Below are 8,156 nucleotides of genomic sequence, written 5' to 3'. Positions count from 1 at the left end.
TATGTAGTGCAACGCAATAGGTTCTATTGAAGTATTTTTCCGTTTTATACAGTGAGAGTAAAAAGTATTTGATCCCTTGCTGATTTTGTTGGTTTGTCCACTAATAAAGACATGATCATTCTATACTTTTAATGGTAGATGTATTCTAACATGGAGAGACAGAATATCAAAAAGAAAATCAAGAAAATAACTTTAAAGAATTTATTTTAATTTATTTGTTTTTCATTGAGGGAAATAAGTATTTGATCCCCTAGTATGCATTAGGAGTTTTTTGAGAGTATTACCCTCAATGAAAAACAAAAAAAAAAAAAAAAAATCCCCCCGCTCCCACATATAGCAAAAAATTAAATCCATTTATTTGCTAATTCTAACTCTGCAACAAGGAATAAAAGTGTGTTTAAAATGATAAAAACATTCATGCTGAAAATGGCCTCTATTAATTCTATATTTAATCTGTCAGTTATATTGTTTGGCTCGAAAATGAAAATGCTTATTATTCATCATTGGTTAAAAAAATAATTGAAGAATTATCAGCCAAATTTACCCTTCAATTATATCATGATTGAGAGTGTGACAGAGAAAATTAGTATTACATGTTGTATTAGACTACGAGTGGCTGATAATTCTTCAATTATTTTTTTAACCAATGATGAATAATAAGCATTTTCATTTTCGAGCCAAACAATATAACTGACAGATTAAATATAGAATTAATAGAGGCCATTTTCAGCATGAATGTTTTTATCATTTTAAACACACTTTTATTCCTTGTTGCAGAGTTAGAATTAGCAAATAAATGGATTTAATTTTTTGCTATATGTGGGAGCGGGGGGATTTACAAGAAATCAGTGTTCTTCGGTGTTTTTTGGCTTTTGGCGGGCCCACAGACAGGAAAAGCTCTAACAGGATGCTGAGTCGGTTAAAACACATGAATCAAACTGTCACTATCCCACATTGCGTCTTAAAGCAGAGTGAAGTTAAGCTGCACGTTTTGTGCTCTCAACCTGTCTGGCAACAATGCATGTCACCACTCCTTTTTATAGGTTAGCCAACCGTTGCAGGTATGTGGGCCAAATATCAAGGTTAAAGAAGTCAAATATCATATTAGTAACAAAGTCCAAAAATAAAGGGTTGTTATTTAATTTTCCAAAATAATATAGTATACAGTTGTATAATACAGTTATACAGTATGTCTATTAGCAGCCCTTAGTAGTCAAAATCTTGGTTGCAATCACATCCCCCTTGTAAATGACAATCTTGAGTTATTGACAGCATATTCTAACAGCTTTACTCCCCCTCGATACTTGTCATTTCTAGTGGTTTCCGGTGCTTCTATGCTGCCTATGGGAGTCGCAGCTTTTGTACTTTATGTGAAACTGAATATGGTGTCAACGGAAACTGAAGGTTTGGCGGGCACAATGTCCACTCACAGAGGTACATCGAGGGCTTTGCCACCGTTCTAACAGGGTTTATGTGGTGCTGACTAAAGCTCACAGTCTTGTACTTCTCAGGGCACGACACATCATCTTGCTGCCATGGAAGCCAAAAATGCATCTTCCCTCTCTGTTCTTCTCCTGTGAGTAAAATCAAGGTAAACCTATCGATCCCGGCTACCAGCCTTCATCTCTCCCACAGTAAAACAGACAAACAGGCTGAGCACAGTAAAAAGAGAAAAGAAAATGAAGCTAAAGTTAATTAGTGTGTATGTACAGTATGCTGTTAGGCTACTGACACTGCGGCGTCAACAAGAGTGAAGCAGGACAGAGAACAGGCCATTTCCACGCTCCAGGCCTGACATCAAAACCTCTGTTTGAGGTGGGAATTTCACAGGCCCCCAGAACAACTGAGGACTCTCTGTGCCCAGATGGGGGCCCTGCTGTGGGCGTCATAACCCGGAGCAGCTGTGCTGCATCAGAACACATCAGCAAAAACAACCAGGTGAGGGTGCAGATGTGGACCATGCCACAATCATCCTTTCTTCTTTTCTAATCAAATGTTTGGGTTAAATCCTGCCCATCCTGTGGGGGTTTCCCCACGTGGAACAGGTGTTGAGTTTATCTCTGCAGAGGTTTCTACTTTGGTACTTGCCAGCTCCTCAATAAAGGCGCTTTTATTTCTCCCAGCACTCTTTCTGTCCTTCATTTCTTGGCCTGTGTTATTATAGTACTCCTCTTTTGCTGCTTCTTTGGCGTCCTTTCTTTCACTGGTGGACCACATTTACCGTTCGTGTGTTTAGGAGCATGTTGTATCATTCGGAGCTCACGTGTGCTTTGACCTTTTGCTAGAGCCTCCATCGCTGAGGCTGAGCTGCTCTACCTGCATTCATTTGGCCCCAGAATGTGCAATTAGTGTGTCTTTAGCTAACAAGATGTCCTTCAATCAGAATCTGTCACTTAACTTTGGCCTGGACTTCAGCTCAATAGACTTCAGCTCAAATCCACCATTTTCTGCAGTGTAGTTTGTGTAGCACGCTGGTGTTTTTATATGGAACAGTTGTAACGCCAACCCCCGACCTGGAGGAGCTGGTGTTGCGTTTCAGCTGGCCCCTGCCCCTGCTGTCCAGCCCGGTTTGTTTAAACCTGCTGGGACTGAAGCTCCGACTGATGCAGCTCTCACAGGTTACCAGTCAGACCATCCAGTCTGTTCAATGCACTATAGGGGCAAAGGAGGCTCTCATGGCCAGTTTTTAGACTAAACTTTCCAAATCCTTATTGTTAAATTATTGAAAATGTAACCCAGTAACACAGGAACAGGTGAGCTTTAATATTCAATCGCACTGATCATATCCACGAGAAGCTCACTCTTCCTGTTCGGCCGTTTGGCACCGATACAACACAACGCGGCTCGATAGCATATTTATATTAGAGTGGAAATATTTGAGCAGCAACTCTTCAGCAGAGTGGGTGCCATTATCGAACCACGACACGTGTGAGGCTCTTACATGATTAACACGTCTTTTCCAAAGAGGGACAAGAAATAAACTTTGCCTCAGCAGTAGGGTTTCCTTTACGTCACCATGGCCAGCAGGTATGATGCGTATGATGCATATATGAACGGCTGCAGCCCCCCCCCACACACACACAGAAACACACACAGTTAATGAATGTACATTATGTCGTGTCTATATCTCACCTTGGTGGATTATGTATTTCCTCTCCGTAACTGCTGAACGTGGCTGAAGACACCAAAAATGAAGGTTGTAAAGCAGCACGACACAGATGTTTCGGAGCACAGTTCCTTTGACCTTAGACCATTGAGAGATGAAAGATTTGATCTCGTATTGCGTGAGGTTAGTGGGGGAGTTGGGTGAAGGGCGCGTTGTGTGACCTCGCTGGAACCTTTCGCCAGAATCTCTGAACAAAGGTCACCGTACACTATTCCCCATTAAGCTCCACATTTTAGCTTATTTTGGTGTCTGTACAACCAACAGAAAGTAAAAATTGCAGATAAATGCTCAAATGAATAGATGGAAAAAGCCTGTGTGATAACGATAATTAGTTCATCTCACGCAGCGACGCACAAAATGAAGTCTGCAACAGCTGTTTGCTGATTGGGTGAAGTCATCTAACATCAGGGCCGTGATCAATCCGTGACTGTGTCTTATTCACAGGCTGAAGTGGGAAAAAGAACTGTGGCAACCCCCAAAAATAAATACTGTACAAGAAATTAGGACTTGAATGGGGCCTTTTTGCTTTTGATTCAAATGTGATTCCCCAGCTGTTTAAACCACGTTCAGTGTGCATGTTTCTGTTCAGAGGCTTAAATTCATTGAAATGTCTTGGAAATCGAGTGTAGAGGCTCAGTTGGAGCGTCATCACTTGTTTTTCATTTATCCCCCATTATGGACACGCTGATTTGGTGACGTGCAGGCAGAGTTACTGTTACCTGATGAATTAGGCATGGGGCCCAGCTTTGGTAAGGTGACCCTTCCCAACCGTCACCAGGTTACCCTTTACCTTTACCTCCATGGAAAGCTGGGCAGTGTCTGTTTTCAGGGGCTGACACAGGCACCAACTGCCAGCCAGAGGAATCGCCCTGGCTGGGTATGGATGAAAAATTCAGCGATCTGTTGCACACAGCGGTGCGCTGGTGGTCAGGACCGCACGCACTGCACCTAAAAGTGAGAAAAGTGGCTTTTGGAACACCGTTCAAGGACAGAAGACGACTCCCTTTTATGCTTGTGCTTCAGAGACTGTATTCATGCATCCTGCTGCTGTGTTCCAGCTGTGTGGGGTTTTATATTTAGATGAACTATTATTAGTGATTAACTAACTTAGAGACAGTTATTGTCCCCGTCTCACCCAGGGGACGGAGTGTGTGTCGTGTTGACTGGGAGTTGCTTAGAAAAACAGAAATGCTTGTGTGCAGCGACATACAATGAGCAGCTCAAAGCCGCTCTGTTGAAACAAAAGAGAAGCGTTGGGGGGGGTCATCGTAACAGCCTCGATTCAGCTTTCTTTAACCACTGGAGGCAGAGCTCCAAATGAAAGAGCAAGGCCATGAGAACATTGGATAATCATAAGCTCCTCTCACTTTGTTGTGCCTCGTCTGGGTCAGTGTGTAATTTTGGCCTTCTGAAGCTTTTCCCAGTTTTCTTTTTATGGGTGTGGGATTCGTTCAGGCTCTGCTGACCTGGACAACAATGCAAGACACCCCTTATCTCCTCTTCTGGAGAGCCTGTATTCCCATTAAAACGGTAAAATTGGGTCAGCCATGCCCAACATCCTCAGAGTTACAGGTCTGAAGTTTTCCCAAAGAACCTTTCCGTCTCCAAAAGTTGATCTTATCGTGCCGGCGCGAGTGATGGCCAACACGCCGCTACTTTTCACACACTTAATGGCAGTAATGCGGCTCAGGATCACATTGGGAACTCCCAGGATGGAGTCGGAGATGCTTCTTCAAAGGGAGGATTAGCTGCAGCAGAGACCGTCCTGTGACGTGAGGCCAAGAACCAGTCATGGGACCCAACACAGAACATCCCAGTAACAGCAGATCAGGACCCGCTATCCCTCTTAGGCACAACGTGGGTGGATGTCTCCGTGCATGAACGTGGCAAAGAATAATGCACGAGAGCACCGGCAGCCCTGTTGGAGAGGTGAACCTTCCACGTTTGGCTCCTCAGGGTGGACTGAAGAAAGCCCACAACCCCGGCCCGGACCAGCCACAGGCCTCGTTAGGGTGGAGGGGCATTTCAATGAGAGCTTGTCTCTGTCTGCACGGAATTGCTCAGCAGAGAACGTGACTCCAAGCAAACTGAGAACATCTTATCTGTATAGAGATTAAAAACAGAAGCGCTCTCATCTTCCTGTCCCTGGTCCTCAGAAGGGAAACATTGTTCTCTGCATGTGACTCTTCTTTACATGAGGATGTGCACAATGATGTTCAGATTATAAACTACAGCACTTCCAGGCACTTATCAGGAACTCACCTGCTGACCCCCCGGGTTCTTCCAAGGAACGGTTCTTACAGTAATCCCACAGTCATTTGAAGCAGATTTAGATGTGCTAAAGTCAATCTGGCAGCAAGATGATAACAATCCAAATCTGTGTCCAAGTCCAACAATTTGCTGAGATAATCTCTGAGGATGAACCTGGTGAACTTCGCCCTGTGACTCCAGCCCCGCACAGGTAGCTCTTTCACTACTACGTATTTGGTAGAATTTAATTTGACAGAATCAGAAGTGCAGCATGAGAGTGATTAGGCTTATGGCAGCATTTGTCCAGAATTTAACACCTCCCCCCCCCAGGCGTCTAACATTGGGTCTACGTACAGGTCGCCTCAGCACTGGCAGCCTTTAACCTGCCACGGTTCCTGGTGGAAATCATCTGTTTTCCAACTATGATTTTGTAAAGAATCATCTTAAGATCCCGCCACGGAAATGCTCATTCTCTGAACTTTGACTTTGAGACGGACTCCCACAATGCAACAGTGAGGCCCCCACCCCGGTCATGAGCAGCCCAGCCTGAAACGAAGCAGCAGGCAAATGGTGCAAAGCTTCCGCCACCGAGCAGAGGTCACCTGTCGGCGCTGATATTTTAGGCCAGGGGGGGCAAATCCAGTCCTCGAGGGCCGTATCCAAGCTGGACTTTCTGTCCTACAGGTAAACACTTTCACCTGGGGGTCCATTTACCTTGGTGAAAGTGGTTTCTTCCTGGTAGGATGCTGGATTCCAGCCTTCATGGATTGGACTTGCCCATCAGAGGAGGTCAAATCCATTCCTCGAGGGTTGAATTCAAGCCGGGATTTACATCCTACCAGGCAGGAAATGCTTTCACCAAGGTAAATGAAACCCCAGGTGAAAGTGTTTACCTGTAGGACAGAAAGTCCGGCTTGGATACGGCCCTCGATGCCCACCCTTGTTTCAGGCCAACGGCTGACCGATCCTAATTAAGGTAAAATAACTAATTTAAAGAACACGTGAAACTAAGTAGAACCAACCAGCTTAATTTATAGACAAAATCGGGGGTAAAATCTTACAGAAGACATGGATGAATTGTTCATTGTCATTATATGTTTTCTGACAGATTTTTAAAACATTATTATTAAATTGGTAAACTTGATTTGTGACCAACATCGTGAAAATACACAATCGGTGAATGTTTTCACCTCCAGTCTTTTTCTCTGTCAAGTCCCTGTGATGGACCTGACCGGCTGCCCAGATAATGGCTACAGACGAGTAACAGAAAACCCTTGACAGTGTAAACACACGGCTGCTGTTCAAGCCCTTACTGCTTTTGGGCCCGAGCAGCCTTTGACTGGCATAATCTGCTGTATAAATCTGCAGCTTGGCCCTGTCTGGCTGCTGTCTGGGTTCTGCACATTTGGACAAAAGCAACGAACACCTTGCCCACCGACAATGGGCCTGGTCTAATTGGAGTGGACAAGGCTTGCTGATGGAGCCTTTTTGAGCAATTGAACTTGGTCAATGAATCTCAGGGACCTAATGAAACATAAGGGACAGGCAGTTTGACTCTAACAACGGGGCAGCACCAAAGTGTCCTCTTTCTGCAAATCACCCCCAGGACTGAACCAGTGCTTTGACCCATGGCGACCTCCACCGAGGCACCTTTGTGGCCGATGTGTGAAGATCGTGACACGGTGCTGGTGTTGTTGCAGGGCAGGAGTGTCACAGTTGGTGTGCCGTTTATTGCCATTGTGGAGTCACCGGGGCTTTGAAGCAAAAGGTGCTGTAGTCTGATCGGCGCCGTCCATTTGTTTTGTTTTTCCCCGTGGAACTTTGAGAGAATGGAGAACAAGCCCTCGTGTGTCCCAAACAGATTGGGATGGAATGTTCATGTACTTTGAAACTCTGAGGAAGCAGACAGGGTTCCGTTTTTGAAAGCCCTCAGGAATTTGTATGGGAAAACCTGTGTGGGCCACTGGAATCTCCTCAAAGCGACAGAGTAAAGCACGAGAGTAGCGACTTCACCACAGGAGTGGGGACTCGGGCTTTGTGATCCGAAATGCCATGGAAAAAGTGTTCATTGTTCGCAGCCTGACACACTTTTGTTCCTCGGGTCCTGTGATTCACCTACAAGGTCTTGGGTTCACTCACCCCCAGTTTATAGGGCGCCTAAGATGCCCACATCATCCCAAGACATTTGATGTCTATGATGGATTCAGTCAAACAGGCTTTGTTGTCTTCTGATTACTGGATTAGGCCAATCACAAGGTTTATTTCAAAGCTGAAGCAGAACAATACAAATGACAGTACTGATTGGTAAATAAATAAAATCAGAAAAACCATAAAATCTTCCTCTGTGTTCTCATAAAAATGTAAAATATTATACTAATACTATACTATACTCAACATATGTTCTTCTAAAGAGATTGTCTCAGCATGAATGTAGCTTCTGCTGGATTTTAGCCAACATTTGGCTGTATTATGTCTCATCTTGTCTTCTTAACTCTCTTGTTGAGAGTCCACATCGGGCGAGGGCAGGTCCCCCCGGATCAGTCGCCAGTTCATGGCAGGGCCCCATACGGACATTTGTGGGTTCGGTAACTTGCTCAAAGGTACCATGGCAGTGCTCTGAAGGTGCTCTTCTCCTACTCCCAGAACATCTGAGGCTTAAATCAGTGCAGTTCCCCACACGCTGAGCGACCAGCGCCCACCGGCTCGCAGTCCTCTGGACAACACTGACTGCAAATAAAGC

Source organism: Takifugu rubripes, chromosome 9, assembly GCF_901000725.2.
Source record: "Takifugu rubripes chromosome 9, fTakRub1.2, whole genome shotgun sequence".
Classification (NCBI taxonomy): domain Eukaryota; kingdom Metazoa; phylum Chordata; class Actinopteri; order Tetraodontiformes; family Tetraodontidae; genus Takifugu; species Takifugu rubripes.
This window is presented reverse-complemented; position numbering follows the sequence as displayed.